Genomic DNA, 20,582 nt, shown 5'->3' with positions numbered 1-20,582 from the left:
ATCATCTCTGTAGATAACAGAGCAGGGAAAAGGAGGCCCCTTTCCTGCAAAGCCGGCAGCGCACATAAGGGCAGCTGAGAACCCGGGGTGCCAAGTTGGCAGGCTGGGGTGGGACCTGGGAGTGTCTACTGTAGCAGGGAGGGTCTGGCACAGGGGCAGGTGAACTTGGAGAGTGGCTCTTTCCTCCCCATTTGGGACACGTGGGGGAAATGGTCCTCATAGACCATGGAGGGCTTTGAAAAGGAAGAGAAGAGGTGAACAGGAAAAAAAAAAAAACAGAGGCCTCAGAACACCCCTCCCTCTGAAGCCTCTCCTCAGGGCTGAGCCTGGTGACCGAGGGACAGATGGCCATGGGCCGGGGCCCTGCCTCCAGGCAGGCGGGGAGCAGCGGGCAGTCCTTGGGGGGCCTGGGCGAGGCCAGGGGCAGCTGCCTGAGGCTACCCTGAGGGATGGGGCAGCGTGTCCTCGGCCCCCTCGTGGGGCACCTGCAGGCCCTCACGCAGGGCCAGGCCTAGTACAGCAGGGTGCTCCTGGGCGCCTCCCCGCAGTCGCCCCCTGGAGTTCGTGTCTGAAGACCAACCGGCAGGCGTGTCTCAGGGCTCTGGGATCTGAGCAGATGAGCGTGGCGTGACTCAGAGGGAGTGGGTGGCGGCAGATGCCTGCGGCTGGCTCCCAGCCAGGCCTGGCAGCTTCTGGGTAAGCGACTGGCTCAGGGCCCGGCCTGACATTAAGGGCGAATCCCACCAGGGACCAGGGGGCTCCGGAATCCGAGCAAGTCTTCGTTCAAGACAGATGCATCCCTGGCCCAGCCTGGCCCCGTCCACACACCCCACCCCCAGCAGGGGCTGCGGAGAAACCCTGCACGCGCTCTGTGGCAGGAACGGAGCCGGCTTCATTCCAAGACCGCAGCTGCTGCTCTACCTGGCGTCTACGTGGGCAGGGCTTGCTGGTTCCTCTCACCATCTTCAGCACAGGAAGGCCGCCTTCGCCTTCACATTGTCTTCCAGGGCTCAAACGGTACCATTCCTGCTCTCAAACGCAACCCCCCTCCAAGGACACATCAGACTCCTGCCGGCTCTGCCAGCACACAGGAGGCTCAGCTGGTGTCTGAGCCCCACCCTTCACTGGGGGCAAGTGCTGTTACCCAGAAAGTTCAGCTTTGTTTCCTGCCAGGCTGGGTAGAGAAGGCCTGAGGTACTAGAAACCTCGGGGAATGGCAATTGTAGGACTATTAGTCACTTACTGTTTTGGATAAGTAGAAATCAGTCTTCTGATGCTTACTGGTGAAAATATTTCTAAAAACAGCTCTGCACACTCCCCTGCTTTGATAAGAATGTAGGACAGGATTTAACCACCTGATGGCTACGGTGTTTATAAAGGGCCACAGCGGCTCCCTCAGCCACCCCAGAGCCAAGGCAGGGTCAGAGCCACGGCGATGGGTCCCAGGGCCAGAGTCTCTCTCATCCCACAAGGAGACTCTTCCTCCCCCAGACAGACAGCAAGAGCCCCGCACCTGCTAAGGGTCATGGAAGATGCTGCTTATTGACCCTGGTCAAGTGGAGTTTTGTGCACCATCCTTATACCAGGTGAGGATGATATTTTGTTGTTTCCTTCCCACCTCTTCTCAAACACAAGCCACCCCGCAGTGGACATCTCCAGATGGGCCCTAGGCCTTCCAGGGAAGTCTCAGAATTCCCCCAAATGCTCACACGTGTCAGATCCAACTCTGCTTCTGAACGGGATGTGGCCAACCTTGCAGATAAGGAGAACGTCTGCATTTAAGGTCAAAAGCATTAGCTGTTGGGTTATGAGAAAAAGAAAAGTCCCACAAAATTTTCTGAGGCGTGGTGCTTCTCCGTCTCACTCCTCAGCCCCTGATTCTGTATCTAGTTCTCTCTCCAAGAGGCAGTGAAACCGCCTCCTGGGAGCACCCAAACTATAGGAGCCCTGGACCAAAAAGAAAAGGAAAGCAGGCTGGAGAACAAGGCCCCCAACTTCCCGGCCCTCTGCTCTGCCCACAGGCCGCACCTTGGGCTGCCTGGAGCCCCCACCAAGTTGCCACCACCACCCCCCCCCCCCCCCCCCCGCCCAATGCAGCGGCGGCAGTGGGGCAGTGTGGATAACACCTGCAACAGGGTGGAGGTGGCTGGCCCTACTCCCACGGCCCGGCGGGTATCTGCATCTTAATGGAATCTGCACAGCGAGGCTCTAACTCACAGGTGACTAACAAGCCCTTATTACCAGGCAGGTGGCAGACTCCCTAAAAAGCAGACATTAAACAACAAAATGCCACCACATACCTCACCCACAAAGTAAAACCAAACAAACACTTACGTCTGGCTTTGCTTTTCCTCCGCTTTCTCCCTACCCCAACCCCCCTGCTACAGCTCAGGGCGAGAGGTGCCAAGGGAATCCCGGGGGGAATTTACGATTCCAGGGAGATCCTATGAACCTGCCCCATGACCTCCAGGAGAACCACAATGGGATGGGAGACAGCTGAGAGAGCAGACCTTGTCCCCGAGTTTTGAGTGACATGGTGGGGGGCTTGACCACCACCCAGCACAGGTGGAGAACAGGAAGGGGGAAGTACTGGGGCAACAAGGGGATGACAGGGACCCCATGGAACCCAAAGCCCTCCCGCCTCAGCTGTCTGATGAACAGTCAGTGACAAGACCCAGCGAATTCTATCAGAAAACTCAGTCAATTCAAGGCACTGCTTTGGAAGGTATTCTTGCGCTCACCTGAAGACAGGGGCCGACTGTTTATTAAGCATCTATTATGTGCCAGGAACTGGCCCTTGGTCCTGTGAGGCAGGTATTGCTGTCTCCATTTTTAGAAGAAAAATCAGGCTCAGGATATGAAATACTTTGCCCACGGTACCTGGCTGGTGAACAGCACAACTCACTGTCCCGAGTCCTGTGCCAAAGCCCTCTGGGGTTAAGAGGGAACATCGCTGAGTTCTTGGGCACCAGGTGCTTGTGATTCAATTATATTTTTCTCTTAATTCAAATTTTAGTAATTGAGGTTAGAGTCCTGCAGTCTCACATTAAACCCCTCCTATGGCTCTGGGGCCTGTGCCGTGCTCGTGGGAAGATGTTCCGTTCAGGCCGACCAAGGCTTCGGCTGGAAAGCACGGCAGAGCTGCAAGGTGGATGCCTCTAGCCCGGCTGGGGGCGCCGAGGCTCGGGACGGCCTGCCCGCCCTCGCTAAGGAGGCGGGGGAGATGTCGAGCCTTGAACGGCCACTTGCCCGTGGGTCCTACCTGGGTTTCCCGCTAAGTCACCATGCCCACAATGACAGCTGAGGTGCAAGGTTTCACCGCCAGACACTTGCCACGTGGCCCACGCAGTGCAGTGACAGGGACAACTTTGCAGGGGTCAGAGGGCCTGAGTTTGGACTCCAGTTTGCCACTTACTGGCCGTGCAATCTCAGCGGATTATTCAAGTTCAGGGAGCCCCAATTTCCTTGTGTAAAAGAAAGAAAACTCCTGGGATTGTCACGAGAATTAACATTCACGAAAACACCAAGCCTGGTGCCTGGTGCCTAATGCATAGTCAATACATATTTACCGAAATCTGAAACACAGACAGCTAAGAGCAGTGTAAGAGGTGACGTGGACACAGTCCTTCTAAGAAACGAAGACCCTGGCTGACTACATGGGGAGTTATCCATTGGCTCGATCTGCAGGACTAACTGAACTTAATAAAAAGTATTGCATAGGACAAAAAGTGCAGGCATTGGTTCCCTGTCAGCTACAGGCTGTCTGCGAGACCGCGGCGTCTGGTGAGAGGAGTGACTTGAATACTTTTAAAGGGAGAAAAAGGTCTATAGTTTGAAAGAGAGTGGTGAGCGGGTCGGATAAATCCAAGAGGGGTTCCTTTACTAACAGCTGAGCAGAACTGAGAGCCCCAGATTAGTGCCTGCATCTGCGGGACCCTCTGGCGACCCAGCACCGTCAACCGAGGAGGTCGTGACCCCCAGTCTCACTCTTCTCGGAAAGGCCAGCGACTGGTACACAGGACTCCAGAGTCCATCTCGCTAAAGTGTTGATTTTAACACTAGCCCGGGGACAGGATCTGAAGAGAAGCCAGACCTGGGACAGCAAATGGACAAAGCCCACGGCCAAGGGACAGTCCCCCCAGCCACGCCCACCAGCCTCCGTCCTCCAAGCCACTCCCCACTGAGAAGACCGGGTTGGGCCTCAGGACACAGGGCTTCTCTTCCCAGCTCAACCCTCTGTCACCTTCCACAGGCAAGAAGACTAAGTACCTTAAATATCCCACGTTTTCAGTTTTATTCACTGAGACATTTTAACCACTTAACCCTCAGTTTTCTCTTCTGTAAAAAGGAGTTTGCGCCTGTCTCGGGGCCTAATGTTGGGCTAAAAAACCAAAACCAAAACCAAAACCAAAACCAAAACCAAAACCAAACCAAACCAAACCAAAAACACCACCCTAGATTGATTTAGTCCTTGGATGTTTCCATGCACATTGGGGAAGCGGTTGAAGGTGAGAAGCCCCAGACCGGGAGGGGCCCGTCACAGCCCCTCGGTCACCCCTCTCTGGTCAGAGCTGCTCTCTGGGGTGAGTGTGCCCCAGGGCACTGGCTCCCGTCCCTAGGAAGCTGCATGGGCTGAGATCCCCCCATTGATCTCGCATGACTCCACCTACTGACACCTAACAGTGCCGGATCCTCCGCCACTCCTGCTTTGGGGCCTTCCCTGCACTCAGCAGGGGGCTCCTGTCACATCCTGCTGTGCCCCCATGTCTCTCCCTGCCTCTGGGTGCCTGCCATCTGCATGCGATTCCCTGCTAGCTCACGAGTCCTCAATTGTTTAATATTACCTTTCCTCTCCACCTGGATTGTAAATTCAGACGCAATCAAGCTTCATGCTTCTATTATAATCCCCCCGGGGTCACTCGCAATCACCAGGACTCAGGGACCCTGAATCACAGTCGAAGTTCTCTTCAGACACAACTAGCGCAGGCTCTGGCTTGGGGAAGGTGATGGTAAGGCAAAAAAGAAAAAGAAAGAAGAAAAGTGAGCGGCTTGCTCAGTGCGCCACGCAGCAACGTCAGTGGAGGACGAGGTGGGGAAGTCTGTGCCGTCCCCGAATCTAGCACTTTCCAGCCTGCAGCTCTACTTGCTGCTGCAGAGTCACCCGACAGTGGGGCTCCTGGTTCCCAGCCTCCCCTCCCGTCGCCCAGAGAGAACAGCGCGGTGCCCACCGGCGAGGCCATCTTCCATCACCTCTCCCCGCCCTCCTTTCTCTCCCCTCTCCCCTTCCTGTTCTCCCACGCACCCCCCCCCCAGTCACACAAGCAACAGGTGAGCGTCAGAGAGCTCCACCCTGCGGCAGGAGGCCAGGACACGCTCCAGTGTGCACGTGGTCAACAGAGTCCCAAGGACACTGTGGCCCACCCCAAAGGCCCCCATGTCGTCCCCAATCTTTTCCTTTCAGGTCAAATTTAATAAATGATGACTCAGGAAAAGGAGAAAGGAAAGGCAGAGGATGACAACTTCGCTAAGATTTCACTTCGGCGAGGGAACGGTGAGTCAGGGTAGGAGGGTGGGGAGGAGGCCCCGCACCCGGCCCGGCGTGCGTGTGGCAGCCCTGCCAGGCCCCGCAGCCTGGAGCAGAGACAGCCACCGGCAGAGGAACAGCGACAAACACGCCCACACACACGTACCACCTCCACTAGTTATTCTTTGTAAATCACAAGAAAAAGTTATGTAAGGAGAAAACATACAGCTCCGACGGAGAGAAGGAACATTTTGTTCAGCCTTGGGGTATCCAATGTAATAAGAGCTCCTGGAGAACAAAGCGACACCCGCATCAATCTTGCACACGCAGACACAAGCAGGCAGAGAGGCAACACCACACTCCCGGACGTATGCACGCCGCCATGCATCCAGAAAGCCAGCCCCGGAGGTCTGCTTACTCAGCCCTGAGGGTCCCGCAGCTCTCCTCTTCCCGGACGTAATAAGCAGCGCAGGGCTGTGGGATGCCAGGCGACAGGATGCAAGTGACGCGGGATGAACGGCACTACCGGCTCTGACAAATCCTGCCGCCTCCCTCCAAAGGTCCGTCCGAGAAAGGGTTTCCCAGCCCCTTCAGCACAGGCAGTCTCCGGGGTTCGGCTGCTCTCCGAGCTGCGGCCCCTGCATGCCTGCAACAGATGGGCACCGGGGCTGGGTGTGCTTCCCGTCCCCAAAGCCGCGCAACAAGCGGCTGGCAGACAGCATGAGCTGGCCTGAGACAGCGCAGGCGACAGTCTCGTTGGCTGGAGCCGGGCTGCTGCTCAAGACGCAGGCAGAGCCGGGGCAGACCCCCTCATTGACAGGACTGCAGCAGACTGTCATTCCCACCTGTGTGGGGCTGCTGGGGAGGAAACTCCTCGCCACTCGGCGAGCCAGCAGGAGGGAGGGCTGGGCTGCAGCTTTTAAAAAGACAGGCAGCAGGGTGAAGGCAGGAGGAGCAGGGGCTGGTGATGCAGCAGGTGACGGCTCTGGGTGCCAGGACCTCTGGCCAGCACGGCAAAGGCTGGTGCCTTCAGAGGAAAATAGCTTGTTGGTTTCAGAAACCCGGACTCCCTGGAGGTCCCTGTCCTTGGAGTATAAAGAATGCAGTTTTTCCTCTGGCAAGAATAACGGCTACGGCCTTCCCAAGGGAAGGCTGCACACCCCAGGCCCCCAACTCCAGACAGCCCGCAAACCTGCAGCAGGCGACATGGTCTCGGCATGTCCTCACCATCTCTTGTGTTTTTTGTATTCTGATGCTTTGACATCTAGAGCCTTGCTGACCCTGGAGGGACCACAGCTCCCAGCGGTAGCCAGTTCCTAGAGACTGTAAGCAGCTCACCTGTGGGCTTGCCTCCCACGTGGGAGCCACCTGCCCCACCTCACCCACGCCACCTCCTCTATGGAGCTCCTACACCCCGCCATTACTCCCCTGCCCTGATCGCCGGTGACAGCCCAGAGCGCCCTGAAATTATTCACAGAAACCACAACAAAGGCTCTTGCCCACATTCCCCCTCGCTCCCCCAGCTCCTGACCCGTTCTGGCGCTTTTTCAGGTTTTTTTTTTTTGAGACAGGGTCTGAATCTATCACCCACGCTGGAGTGTAGTGGTGCAATCACAGCTAACTGCAACCTTGAACTCCTGGGTTCATGCGATCCTCCCGCCTCGGCCTCCCTCCCGAGTAGCTGGGACTACAGGTGCACGCCACTATGCCTGGTTAATTTTTAAAAAAATTTTTTTGTAGAGACAAGTGTCTCCCTGTGTTGTCCAGGCTGGTCTTGAACTCCTGGTCTCAAGCAATCCTCCCATCTAGGCCTCCCAAAGAGCTGAGATTAAGGTGTGGGCTACTACGTCCAGCCCCGGGAACACTTACAACAATGTTCTAAGGAGTATGCAAGCTGCTTGGGAAGAAAACGAACTTGAATCATTAGGAGAAAATGAGGGCCCCGTTTCAGATCCCTGCCATGTTCATTATTAAATAGAACTTGCTAATGCCTTGAACTGTTCAGCAATGGGGGAATCGCTTCAAAAACGAGTCAGTGACCTGTCACCGAACGTATTCAAGCAGCAGAGGATTCTTCTAAGAGTCTACAATTCAAAGGCGATGATTTAGTGGGCAGATTTATTGTTCAGATAAAGTTGAAGGCAGTGCAAGGTAGGAAGACATGAACGTAAGCATCGCAAGCAGGAAGGCTTCACAGAGGTGACAGAGGGACATTGTGTGGCTGTCTGCCAAGGCTCAGGAACAAAAAGGCAACAGAGTCAGAGCCTGGGACTTTGGGGGACTTCTAAGGAGGCTGGGAGTGTGCGGCTTCCCTAAGGCTGTTTTCAGCCCAGGAGGGTGACAGGCAGTCGCTGTCCATCCAGCTGTCTGTTCTGGGAGTGGAGCGAAGAGGCGCGGGGTGCAGCGGCCAGTTCTGTCTAGGAACTGGCAGTCCCGGGGCCGGGCCGCCCAGCAGCAGGTTACCTGGGACAGTCACTTTAAGCTGGAACTCTGTTTTCTTGTCTGTAGAATGAGCAATTTGTTACATGATGTGCCTCAAGGTCCCTTTCAGACCTGAGCACTAATATTCCGTGACAACAGCAAGGGTCCAAGTCAGAGCTCAGTCATTTCTCTGAACCTCAGTGGAAACATTGGCTCTGCACGTCTCCCAGGGCTGCTGCTGGGATAATGCACGAACAGGCATTTGGACAAACACAAGCGTCAGCTTGGATGTTGGGGATGATTCTGGAACCAGAGGGCAGTGCTATCATAAACTCAAGGTGCAGCAAAAAGCTGACACCACTAGCGATGAGCGAGGGGCGACCTCCTACAGCCAGCCCGGGCACCGATGTGAGGGGTCGACCAGAGATCTTGCCAACCTCAATATTTTCTCCTGCTGGTTCTGGAACTATCCACGCTGGGTGAGCTGGGCTTGCTTTATTTTCTGTGTGCTTTATTCCAAAGCATACAAACAAGCCCGAGGATAAAAAGCCTAATTAGTTTTGCTTGGAAAAGCTGGAAATGTCAGAGAAATGGGAGCCACTGTCCAAAGGATCCAAAAGGTTTGCTGCACTCGGAGACAAGCGCCTGAGAGTGATTTATGGGGTGTGATGACTCTGCAGTTCTGACGGGAGGCGATTCCATGTCTGAGGGACCCGGTAGCATTCACTGGAGATTAAGAAAAATAAATAGCTCTGCTCCTGCCTGCAAGCTGCCAACCGCAAGTATGGTGACTGTCTTCATCTCACTCTCGCTTCCAAACCCTCCCTGCACTCCTAGATGCGTGTGGGTGGTTCCTGCTTCCCCGCCAGGCTCTCAGCTCTCCCACCCACTCTCCTCAGCTGTCAGCAAAGCCTGAAGACCACCGCTGGTGCCTCAGACTGGTCTCGGAACGAGAAGCGGAAAGGATATTCCTTCCTGAGACACGACCCCTCTGACTCACCCCTCTCCCTGAGTCATCTTCCTAAACACTGTTTTACAAGCATCACTCTTAGCACCCTCACCAACCAGACCAAAAAAGACAAAGCAGTAACAAAACCGAGCCAGCCCAGAGCACCTTCAGTGGCTCCATACTACCCACAGAACAAACCCCCGGCCCACGGTCGCCCTTCCAAGCTCTCGGGCTTGCTCAGAGCTGTTGGCTAGTCCGAGTGGGCCGGCAGCACTCGGGGGACACCCTGCTGACTCCACGGTCAGGATCACTCGAAGGTCCCCGCCCGCCCCATAGCCTTTCCCTGGCATCTGTAGGCTATTACCTGGCTCCTCTCCTAGAATTGATTTTTTTATTGTATTTTTAGTGTCGAGCATTTTACCTGCTACCTCAACCTGCACAAAATATGGTCTATTTTATCAATAAGGAAATCAAAGCTCAGAGATGCTGAGTCACCAAAGTTACAGAACAGGTAAGTTGCAAAGCTAGGATTTGATCACTGCTACACCCCCCTGCAAAGCCCGGCTCTGTCCCACCCTGTTCTAACAGGCCCACCGCCCCCCTTATTTATTTATTTTCGCTCTTTCATATCATCTAGTTTTTCTGTGGACCACACTTGATTATTTCTTGTATAATTAAAAATAAGAAGAACATGCTCACATACTCTAAGGTGGTAATTCCCCATTTAGGGACCATCCCAAAGAACATCTGAAATAAACAAAGACAGTCTCTGCAGCAATAGGGAAGGACTGGATATCACCTGAGTGTGCAAAACACGCGATACTGTCAAGCGCGTTCTCCTAGAGTCATACATTGGGGAATCATGAAATCACATAACAAATCAAAACAGCAATTTCAATTACAATGGCATGGTAAATGCAACAGGAAAATTTCAAACCATGCACAGTGTTGCCTGGGCTGGGTAAGTGGCCCAGAAGACCAGAAGCACATGAGCACACGTGTGTAAAAAGTGTGCCTTCTGGCCCCCACCCCTGGATTGCAGACGTGCGTTAGACTTCTCAGCAAACTGGGAATCTAGCACAAATCCCTGCCAAATCCCATGTCATCTTCAGCCATGAACCTAGAAGTCAAATGCTGCAAGCCAAGCTCACGCCCCCATGAGGAGGCATTGCTGCAGGGGACAGCATGGCCACAGCCCCAGTAGCAACTCGACCCCAGAACCCCCGACTCCCGTGTCCAGAGCCAGCCACGGCACGAGGCCTGCATGGGCAGCTTGCAGAGGGTGTGTCTGCACGGGGCTGACAGCCGCTGCCCTGGGCAGAGAGATGCTGCCCACTAAAGCCTTTACTCCTCGCCCTCAGCAGCTTTCTAGGTGCCTGCCCTGTCCCTGCCTCCCAGTCAGCAGTCCTGGGGCTGCGAGACCTGTGTGCAGGAGAGCCGCAGGCCGGGGCAGCAGAGCTGGGGGGCCCTGAAACAAGAGGGGCTCCCCTGGGCTCAGGGACTGGCTCCTGGCTTCACTGGCCTCGTTAGCATTTCACTCAGGACCTGGGCAGCCGGGGCGGGGGGCATGGCGTTGTTGGCTGGGCGACCCTTTGGGAACAGCATCTGAGATACACTGGCATGTCGACGGGGTGGCATGTTACTTGGTGCCCCATTCCTACAACAGCTTCAGGCTGGCGCCCCTGCACTCACGAACCCTCTGTGATATGCTGGGGCAGTGTGGCCGCTTCTGAAATCGCCCGATTGGAGACCAACATGCCAAGAGAGCTGCTCTGCACCATGAACATCCTTGCTGAAATCCGCAGCAGAGGGCTTGTTCATCAGCTCAGGAGAAGTTAGAAATACTACTTCACTGGTGAATGAATGATGTGCAAGGTAAGTGCTGAGTCAGGAGGATGGTACAGGCTGCAGCCCCCGTGAATAAGCAGACAGAGAACCTGGCCAGCCGGGCAGCCTACCCGCTACAGCCCTGGAGGCCCAGGTGCATTGGTCCTGCATCCTCCCCCTCAGGGGACCCTGCCTCGGAGCTCTGCTGTTAGGTTGACCAGTCCCGTCCTAGGAATACCTCTGGGTCCTGCTCAGAGGGAATGTGCTGGAGGACAGCAGCGAGACGTCCTCTGAGCTACAACAACAGGTTGGAACTGCCACCTAAAACTGTCTGCAGGGATCTGGCAAACTGGGGGGAGATTTCCTTTCATTGTAGCAGACCACCCAGTCCCAAGGCTATCAGGGGGACATGCAGCCTCCTCCACCTCCAGTTGCTGGAGACTGCCAATAGTTGCCAAAGTAACCAGACTCCTGCTGCACGGCTGAGCTGAGATTAGACCAGCCGAGAACAGTTTGCCACCCAGCCGCTCCTGGACACCTCCACTTGCATACAACTAGCAGTTCTGCATTGCAAAGACATTTGGAATCATTAAGAGCTTATGCCCTGATTTTAATGGAGAAGAAACAAAAACAACTTCAAATTTCCCAAAGGATCACAGTTTTTCCATCTTTCAAAGCCAAATTCTGACTACTTGAAGGTCTCATGAGACTTAGGATGCTGCCTGGAGCCTCACGGGTGGAAGTCACTCCGGCCACAGGCTCCCTGGGCCTCAGTGCGGGCGAGGGCCCTGGATCCCTCTGTCCAAAGAAGCGCCCCGTGCACTGCATGAACACGTGGGTACTTCTGCGGCTCATCTGCATTTGGAGCACGTCACCTGCTGAATCAGGGACCCTATCGAATAAGCCAATAGGTCCATATGTGTCTTAGTGGGGAGTGTCCTGCCCAAGCTCACACACCTGGGTGCTGAGTCCCAGGTGCCCCAATCTTCACCCCATGCGTCTGACAAGGAGGACAGCGGCCCACCTACTGGGGAACTGGCCAAGATTTTTCACGTGGCCCCACAGTGACTTCTCTGACTCCAGTTTGAACAAGCCCGACGCGCGCACACTCCAGGAGCAGAAGTGAAAGGAGGCAGCTGGGACTCTTTTAAACAAGAAGCTGCACACCAAAGGAGCAGCGACGGGTTTAGGGTAAATACGACACACTCAAGTACTCTCAAAGCCACGTGTCTGCCCCACCCCAGCCCCACCCCCATCACAATGACTCTCCCACACCCGCTGCTGTGGGGTCCCTCGGCTTCTAGCATTTGCACATTGAGAGCCCAGCCCCTGTGGCCCCTGGAGGGCACACAGCGCACACCTGCGCATCGGCTGACGGAGGGGAGAGGTCCCCAGACCCGAGAAGCAGGAGCGGGGTCTGGGGCCGGCCACTCCTCTTCAACAGAAATAGCTTGGCACGCGGGAAGCCCCCACTTCTCCCTTTCGATTTTTAGTTAAATGAAACCAAGACGGGCTGCTCCCCTAACAAGAATGCCCACTCAGTCTCCTGGTGCCCCCTCTCCCGGTCAGCAAGTATTTGCACAACCCCCGCTGTGTGCAGCCTGGCGCTGGGTTGCTGGACACAGACAAAGAGAAGAGAGAGACGCCAACCTCGTGGACCTCAGTCCTGGCCAGGAGGAAGCTGCGGAGACAAGGAATAAGCAGGCTGAGTCAATGCAGCATCGTGCGTGGTACACACAACAGCCACCATAGAAGTTTCCAGAAGGAAATGGCTGCTTCAGAAGAAAGTCATGAGCAAGAGCTCCACGAATGGAGTAAGACGAGGCTGAAGTAAGCAGAATTAGGTAAAGCCGGAGGCACTGGAGGGTCCTCACGTTTCGCAAGGCCCTAGTGCATCCTCCCCGCTTGCTCCCACAACACACCACCAAGGGTCTCTGTGGAAGGCTCTGGAAGGCTGTCGGCAACTCTACTTTCCTTTTACGCTGGGAGGCAGGATTGGCCCCGGCTTGGCTCGTCTGGAGCAGAAGGCTGATGATGCACAAGCCCGGCTGGACTCAGGCAGGTGCTCCGGCTCTGAACGGCTGTGACCTGAAACAGCCCCGAGGGCATGCTCAACAGGGGGCTCCTGCTGCCCGGCTGGGCGAGGCCAAGCTGCTGCTCAGCACACATGAGGCTCCCCCGTTTAATCAAAATCAAACACCAGCCACACTGGGACATGAAATGATTTTTTCCTGGATTGCCCTTGATAACAATGCCCCTAAGCACGTCCTTGCGCGGACAAATTGGATTCCTCCTCCATGCTGTGAAGGATAAAAGTGTCTTCACTCGTCCTTTTAAACTGATGCTACTTTTTTACAAGTTCAGTTCCAGGTTTTCCATTTGCTAGCACTGTGACTTTGGGTAAGTCCCTTAACCTCTCTATGCCTCAGTTTCCTCATCTGTAAAATGGGATTAGTGATCATTATACCTACCCCACAGGATTACTGCGAAGATTAAATCAATATGTAGGTATGTATATGTGTATGCACATACATACACGCACACACATATACACGCATGCACACATATGCACAGATGGGAACCAACAGCCCGGGAAGTAATACAGCCCTTCCCCGAGATGTGTGACTCGGGTGTTAGAGAGCCCCTGTGGGGATCTCACCTATGACAACTGCCACTGGACAGAGTCACAGAGACTCTGAACTTTAAGGTAAAGTAGGAATTGGTGGAAAGTGAATGATAGAAAGCTCTGGAAACAAACACCTGCAGTCACCTCTGGGCAGGATGATGTTCTGGCTGGGACAGGGGCTGGAGCAAAACTGACGACACCCAGGAAACCACTAGCCCAGGTGGCTTCAGAGGGGCAGGGGGTCAGGGAGAAGGGCTGCGTGACTTTGCTGTCACCTCAGCCTGCTTCAGCCAACCAGCTGACTGCCACTGACCGAGCACTGACTTTTAAAGGCACCTTTGGAGTAAAAAGGAGCAAAAGACAGGCCTGAGCCTGAGCCAACCATAGGAACAAGGCTCAGAACACTCAGATGTTCAGCAGGCGGCGAATGTCCAGGGCCCCCAGGGCTGGGCTGAGGCAGGCGGGACTGTGAAAGGCTGGGCTCCCAGGGCCAGGGGCAAGCCGGGAGGAGCCTGAGCAGACCCCGCTGCCCGCGCCTGGCCCCGGAGGCTGGCAGCGCACCCATGCGGACACCCTGGGTCAGACTCCCTCCTGAGAAGTTGGGGTGGGTGGCACAATAAATCCGCAACAGAAAATGTTCAGCCCTGATTTAAAAAATAAAATAAAACAAAAAAAACCCTCTAGCAATTTATCAGCTTGGAGAAGCTGCCGTTGCCACTGAGCCTGGCGGTATCACCGTGGACATCTCCGTCTGAGAATTCCTCCCAGCAGCCGGGGCAGCTCCCGCCCTCCCCACGCCCACAGCGGAGACGCAAGCTCAGCCGCAGAACCTGCTCCGGCCCCTGGCCTGGCAAACGGCCCCTCCACGACTCCTCCCCACAGCCGGCCTCTCTCGGCAGATGCCTGGGGACATTCTCCGGGAAGCTCAGGCAGAACAGGAAAAACGTGTATCCAGTTTTGTTGGCTTACAAAAATTTCACACCGACAATCTTTTCTGAAAATTGAATAAACACTAAAACTTTAACAACATTTTAACAATTTTATTTTATATTTTCCTTTTTATTTTTTGTAGAGATGGGGTCTCAACAATATGTTGCCCAGGCTGGTCTCCAACTCCTGGCCTCCAGCAATCCGCCCAAAGCGCTGGGATTACAGGCTTGAGCCACCGCACGTGTCCCATTTTAACAATTTTCAAAGAAGTCTCTCAGACAATATTACACTCTTCCCTGCTGTTATGGGTTCAACTGCGTGCCCCACGAATGACACACTGGGGTCCTCACCCCCAGTACCTCAGAATGTGACCTTATTTGGAAACAGGGGCTCTTGAATTTGGCCCCAATCATGAGTCCTCACGTGTGCCAGGCACTGTGGGGGGTGCAGACCCCTCTGCCAAGTAGGTCTGGGGGCAACAAAGTGGAACCGAAGGACAAGGAACCTCCCCCTGCCTAGCCTGACTATCCGGTGCCTCACCCCCTATGGAAACTTCTCAACTCCACAACTTCCGGGGCTGGGGAGGCGGACGGGAAGAGACGACACCCTCGGTTGTTTCTGGAGCCTTCCCCAAGGATGAACGCAGGGACTGGGGCCCAGAGTCATTCCCAGCTGGGGCAGCTGGAAGGAGGTCAGGTCCACCCCTGGCTGAATTATTCCTCTAATAGCTCTTCACCTGCAGGGAATATCAGAATCTCTGAGGCACTTTTTCAAAAAATAGATCCTGCTTGAGAACTACTGAATCAAAATTTCTGGGGCTGAGAACTGGGTGACTGAAATATTCCATGATTAAGAACCAACCACTGGTATCGCCAAACCATCTCCCTGCAAAGACGGGGAAACCAGCAGAGAGAAAATGGCACGCTCGCGGGCCCGGTTGTTCCTGGTACCACTGATAGAGTCAAAATCGAAGGTGCCCATGAGAAGGGAAATAAATCAGAAATCTGAGCTGTCCCTTTAAGAAGGGATCAGCTTTTAATTTAAAGCAAACCGAGAAGCAGTCACCTGGACTTGGGTTATTCAAGGGCAGGCAGTAAACTGCCCGTGGTCCAGAACATCTGTAATGTTCTATGACTTAGAAAAAGCTTCTTAGCGGGAAGCTTCGTAACTGGCTCAGATCAAAGATCCCAGTTTGGGCCACATTTCACTCTGCTTTGCTCTTCCCTCTTCCTGCCATTCTGCCTGTGTCCTGACATCCGAATGCTACGGAGATGTGCGTGTGATTGGACCGCGCTGCTCCTGTTGCGGTCGGGAAATAGACTGCAGGTGACCGCAGGAAGCCAGCAGACCTGACCAGGAGTAGGGACAGGTGCTCTACATTGTAATGAGACTGTGACGCCATCCTGGAGCCCCTCCCGCTGGGGGAATCATGCCACCCCCATCACGCTGGGCCATGCGCCATGTCACCCAGGAGTGCCGTGCACCACCTCCCGGTGGGAGCTTTCAGAGCTGTGCTGTGTCTGACGCCTCTCTCGGCCCCCCCACGGCAAGGACCCAGTTAGGGGTCCCAAAATAAATAGGACGTGGAGCAGAGCAGCCCGTGTGGACAGACAGCACGAGAGAGAATCACACTTCAGTCACTGCTCGCCACTGAGAATCTGGGGTCACCTGTTACTCTGGTGTGACTCAGCCGAGACCTGCTTGATATTTTCCTCCCTCTATGTCTCTTTCTCCTGACTCCCTCCTTTCCCTAACCCTAAATAAACTCACACAACTCGGAGTGCTTCCGGAAGTCGTACACTCCGCTGTCACTACCACCCAGGTAATGAATCCAGTTTGAACTGAAGGGGCCTTTGAGCGTGAGCCCCGAACCCAATACAGCACGATGCTCTGTTTTTTTCATCAAATTCATTTTATATTATTCTCTGATTATTAACACATTGAGAGTATGTTTTGTATCCTCAATGATATCTTAAAATAATGTGAGGATGGCAGTCTTTTTATGAATATGCATAAGGCCTGGCGGAGAACCAGATACCCAACTGTGCTTGCTCATGGCTGGATTTAATCCTACAAACATGCAGGAGACGAACCCTGTGCCCTGGGCACGCTGGGCAACAGGGCACAGAGATGAAGGACAAAGTCCCTGCCCCTCGAGCAATTCCTAGTTAGTGGGAAGGATACACTAGAAATCTGTTTTTGTCTAAAGGCCAAAGCCTTTGTCTCAGAACAGTGAGTTCCCTGCCGCGTTGCTCTCTGCAACAGCCGGCAGGCCTGTCTGCCCTCTGAGCTGGGCATCCCCTTTCCTAAGAACAAATGCACGAGGTGAAGGTGCACCCAGCATTAGAGACACTGAAGCTGCAAATCCATGTCACCAATAGCTGGGACAAGCTTCTTGTCCCACCCTGAGACTCCTTCACTCCCTCTCCTGGCCCCAACCGCCTCCAAACAACAGTCAGTAAGCGAGCAACGCATAGGTCCTTGGCCAGCAGGCAGGGGGACCAACCAGGCTGGGTTTGCCCAGGACTGTCCCACATCCTGAGAAACCCTCCACCTCAGAGAACTCGGGCAGCTGGTCAACGTCATAGGTAGAGGACGCTTCCCTCCAGGCGGGAGGCACAGCTGTGCACCCGCCACCGCCCAGCCCTCCGCGCCCACCATTCACGCCCTCCTCTGTGGCTCCCGACGTGTGGTTCCACTCATTTTACCCGCGTCCTCTTCCCATCTTCCAGCTCTTTGGTAAGGAGGAAATTCCCACCCACCTTTCCCTTCCTCTCTCTTGGTTTTATTTATGAGGCGAAAATTTACCCTGATCATCGAATAAGAAAGGAGCTAGAGATTTGCACGTTTATCAATAAAAAGTAATTACTGTAAGTGAAAATAACAGTTTCACAGTGAAATTAAACATAAAAATCAAGGTTGATGCATCCCCAATATACGGAGAATATCTAGAAGGCCCCTTTAGAATTTCCGTAACATGCTCCATTGATCTCTTTTCCCTCCTCTAACCAAACCGGCTCTTTGTAGAACACCACTTTTGAGATAACACCATTGCAATTCCATTTTCCCTCCTGCTTCTTAGTAACTGTGTTCATTTACTCATTCCCCCAACAGAATGTTTTCCCGTACTGCACAGGTACGCCATGGCAGAGACTGCGGCCAGGGAAGGCCACGTTTAAACACAGCCACCTTTGTTGCCCATCAGCCGATGGAAATCATGTTCAGAGAAAACACAGATGGAAGGCTGACGCCAGAGAAACAGGTCGCAGCTGCGCAGCAGGAAGCACGAGAGCCAAACCCCTGCTCTCAACCTCACATGTACACTGAGATCTCCTGGAGAGTTTAAAAAACAACCACCCCAATGCCGGGTCTGAGTTCCTAATTTAATTGATCTAGGGTGCAGGAGGGCTGGGATTTTAAATGCTCCTCAGGCGATTCTAATGTGCAGCCACAGTAGAGAACCACTGAAGTAGGTGGACCAAGAAAAAAGGAAAACACAGTGGGTTGTAGGATGCTCATGTCACATAAAGAGAAAACACACCTGGTGGAAGCACAGCTTTTCCGAAAGCATGCTGCAAAAGGCATTTCCTGAGATGGCCCTAGGTAAAAACAAATGCACAAAACTGGATTGCTGCAGCCACCCTGGCAAGGCTGCCGATGCCAACCCTGCACGTCCGCGTGAGCAGCCCCAGGAGGGCCGTGCAGCATCCAGCCTGGTGCGGCTTTCCCCGGGATTGTGACGGTGGCTGCCCTGGGTTCCAGCTTCGCAGCAGGTGCCTGGACTCTCCCTTCTCGTCCGGTCCAGAAAAACCCCAGGGTAACGACCCAGGTGAACCCGAGCCTGGAGCCCGATCTCATCTGGGAACATAGATGGAATCCCAAGTGTGCCCAAGTGCACCGGGGGCCCCATTCACTCCACAGGACACAAGGAGCACCCACTAACCAGGGGGAGTCCCAACCTGTGCAACCCCTTGTCCGTGGTCTGCATGCTTTTGTGACAAAGATCTACATCTCCTTCCCACAGAGCCCTGAGAGAGGTCCCGGGGGTCAGAGTGGCAGTTTGGGAGTCGTGAGAGAGTACTGGGATGAATATCAAATCCTGGCCCAACAAGGGTGGGGGCAGGGCTCTCCTTGAAAGTGGGGTCTACATTTTATTCACATTTGCAGTTCTTGACAAAGAATAGACGTTCAGCAAGTATTTGTTGAAAAAGAGAATGAACAGTTTAACACATTGGAAAAAAAAATGACCCTAAAAGCATCTCACAGAGGCGACGCTGCTATAAAGTCTGGCAAAGCAGACTTAGGAGAGAAAGGAAGGAATTTCCACAGTCTTAGAAACCTACAAACTGACCATGGCCTTGCCTCATCTCTTCTTCCCTCCTTTTAAGGGCCTTTGTTTCTCCAAGACACCAGTGTCAAACTGCCAGTACCTGTGTTCACCTGATGTGTTAGGAGCATTCTTGGAGAGGACACCCAAGCACAGGCAACAAAAGAAAAAGTAGAAACATTTGACTTCATCAAAATCGACACTTTTTGCTTCAGAGGACACCATTAAGAATACAAAAGTACAAACACACGTGCTATTCACTGCAGCATTATGTATAATCGTGAAATATTAGAAACAACCTAAATGTCCATGCACAAGAGGTGGTTGGATAGACTGTGGTACACCCATACACTGGAGTCTGTGTGGCTGTAGGAAAGGACCAAAAGCATCTCCGTGGACTGATTTCCAAGATCCACTGTTACGTGAAAAATCAAGAGGCAGAGTGTCTATAATATAGAGTATGCAACCCCTCAATCAAGAAGGAAGGGGACATAAGGGAACACACATGTATCTGCTCATGTGTGAACAACAAATACAGGAAACATAACCCAGAAACTAAAGAGATTGGCTCCCTACAGCCCTGAGTGGAAGGGGTGGGAAGGGGAGAAAGGGAATGGGGAGCAGGGATGGAGAGGCAGAGATGCCTGAATCTGCCTTTTTTTTTTTCTTTTTTTGAGACAGGGTCTCACTCTGTCACTCCGGCTAGAGTGCAGTGGGGTCATCTTAGCTCACTGCAGCTTCAAAGTCCTGGGCTTAAGTGATCCTCCTGCCCCAGCCTCCCGAGTAGCTGGGACTACAGGCACCACCACCATGCCCAGTTACTATTTTCTATTTTTGGTAGAGGTAGGGTCTCACTCAGGCTGGTCTCAAACTCCTGACCTCAAGTGATCCTTCCACCTCGGCCTTCCAGAGTGCTGCGATTACAGGCTAACCCACCACGCCCACCCCGAGTCTGCCTTTCTGTGCCGCTTTCACTCTCAGATGCATGGTTATGTTTTATATCCCTCCTGGCCCCACATAAATGATTAAAATCAACCAGGACATGGGGAGGAACCCAAAGTGGAATACAAATAGCAACTGATGAACCCAACTTTGTTACAAATGAGTAACATAACCACATGGAAGGGGAAATACACACCACACACACACACACACACACACACACACACACACACACACACACCCTTGTCCCCTTATATACAGCATAGGAGCAATGACACCCCAGTAGCAATGAGCACCCCTGTGCCCAGACCACGGCTCCTAAGCACCATTCTCCATCACATGGAACCAGGGATCCCTGGAGAAATGGTTGATTCAAGGGCTGGGGCAGGGAGAATACGAGAGGAACATGGGACATCTTCAGGTGCCAGAAAATAGGGAAGTGTTTGAAAAGCAGATGAAGGAATGTCAAAAGGGACATGGACGCTAATCTGAAGGATCTCCCAATAGCCAAGGCTGGAACAATTTGGGCAAAAAAAAAAAAAAAGATTATTTTTTTGTTATAACCCCTAGAATGAAAAAATTTCCATTTGTTGATTATGATATAAATATATATTGAATTTATAAATCAATGGGGGAAAACAAACAACTTTTCCTTATAGAAGAATTCTAATTAATAGCTGGGGAAGGAATGGGGGGCACAAAAAGCACCGTGAGTGAGTGAGGCAGCACAGTCCGAGCGCTGCAGATGAGGCCTGCTGACGATGCAGTCAGGAGGCAGGGGTTTAACAGAGATGGGTGACGTTTGTCTCAGAGTCTCTCCCCCGAGACCTCTCTTAGTTACCAAGGGAAAACGGTCACTGGACAGTGGACCAGCCTGTAACCGAGGCCCCTCCGCCAGCTGCTGGCTGCTAACAGCTTAGCAGTAAACGGGCTGGGGTCTGGCCTGTGAGTGGGTTTGTTATTTATTTCATTAGTTAAGTGGCAGAATGAGGCGTTCTTTCCCCAGGAAAACCTCTCCCCAGCCCAGACTTCCCCC

The 20,582-nt window shown here is 53.5% G+C and overlaps 1 protein-coding gene across 6 annotated transcripts in view; it reads right to left on the bottom strand.

The window, feature by feature from the left end:
* PRKAG2 (protein kinase AMP-activated non-catalytic subunit gamma 2) overlaps window positions 1-20,582 on the bottom strand; it is a 242,932-nt gene that overhangs the window by 184,438 nt on the left and 37,912 nt on the right. Inside the window, exon 1 of one of the 6 annotated variants that reach the window (XM_045565351.1) lies at window positions 4,845-4,861. The exons of the other annotated variants lie outside the window; for them this stretch is intronic. The gene's annotated coding sequence lies outside the window, so the exon portion shown is untranslated. Of the gene's footprint in view, window positions 1-4,844; window positions 4,862-20,582 lie in introns of those variants that run through there. 6 annotated transcript variants of the gene reach the window in all.

Source organism: Lemur catta, chromosome 11 (assembly GCF_020740605.2).
Source record: "Lemur catta isolate mLemCat1 chromosome 11, mLemCat1.pri, whole genome shotgun sequence".
Classification (NCBI taxonomy): Eukaryota; Metazoa; Chordata; class Mammalia; order Primates; family Lemuridae; genus Lemur; species Lemur catta.
Note: the sequence above shows the minus strand (reverse complement) of the source record. Positions and strands in the feature narration are given on the sequence as shown.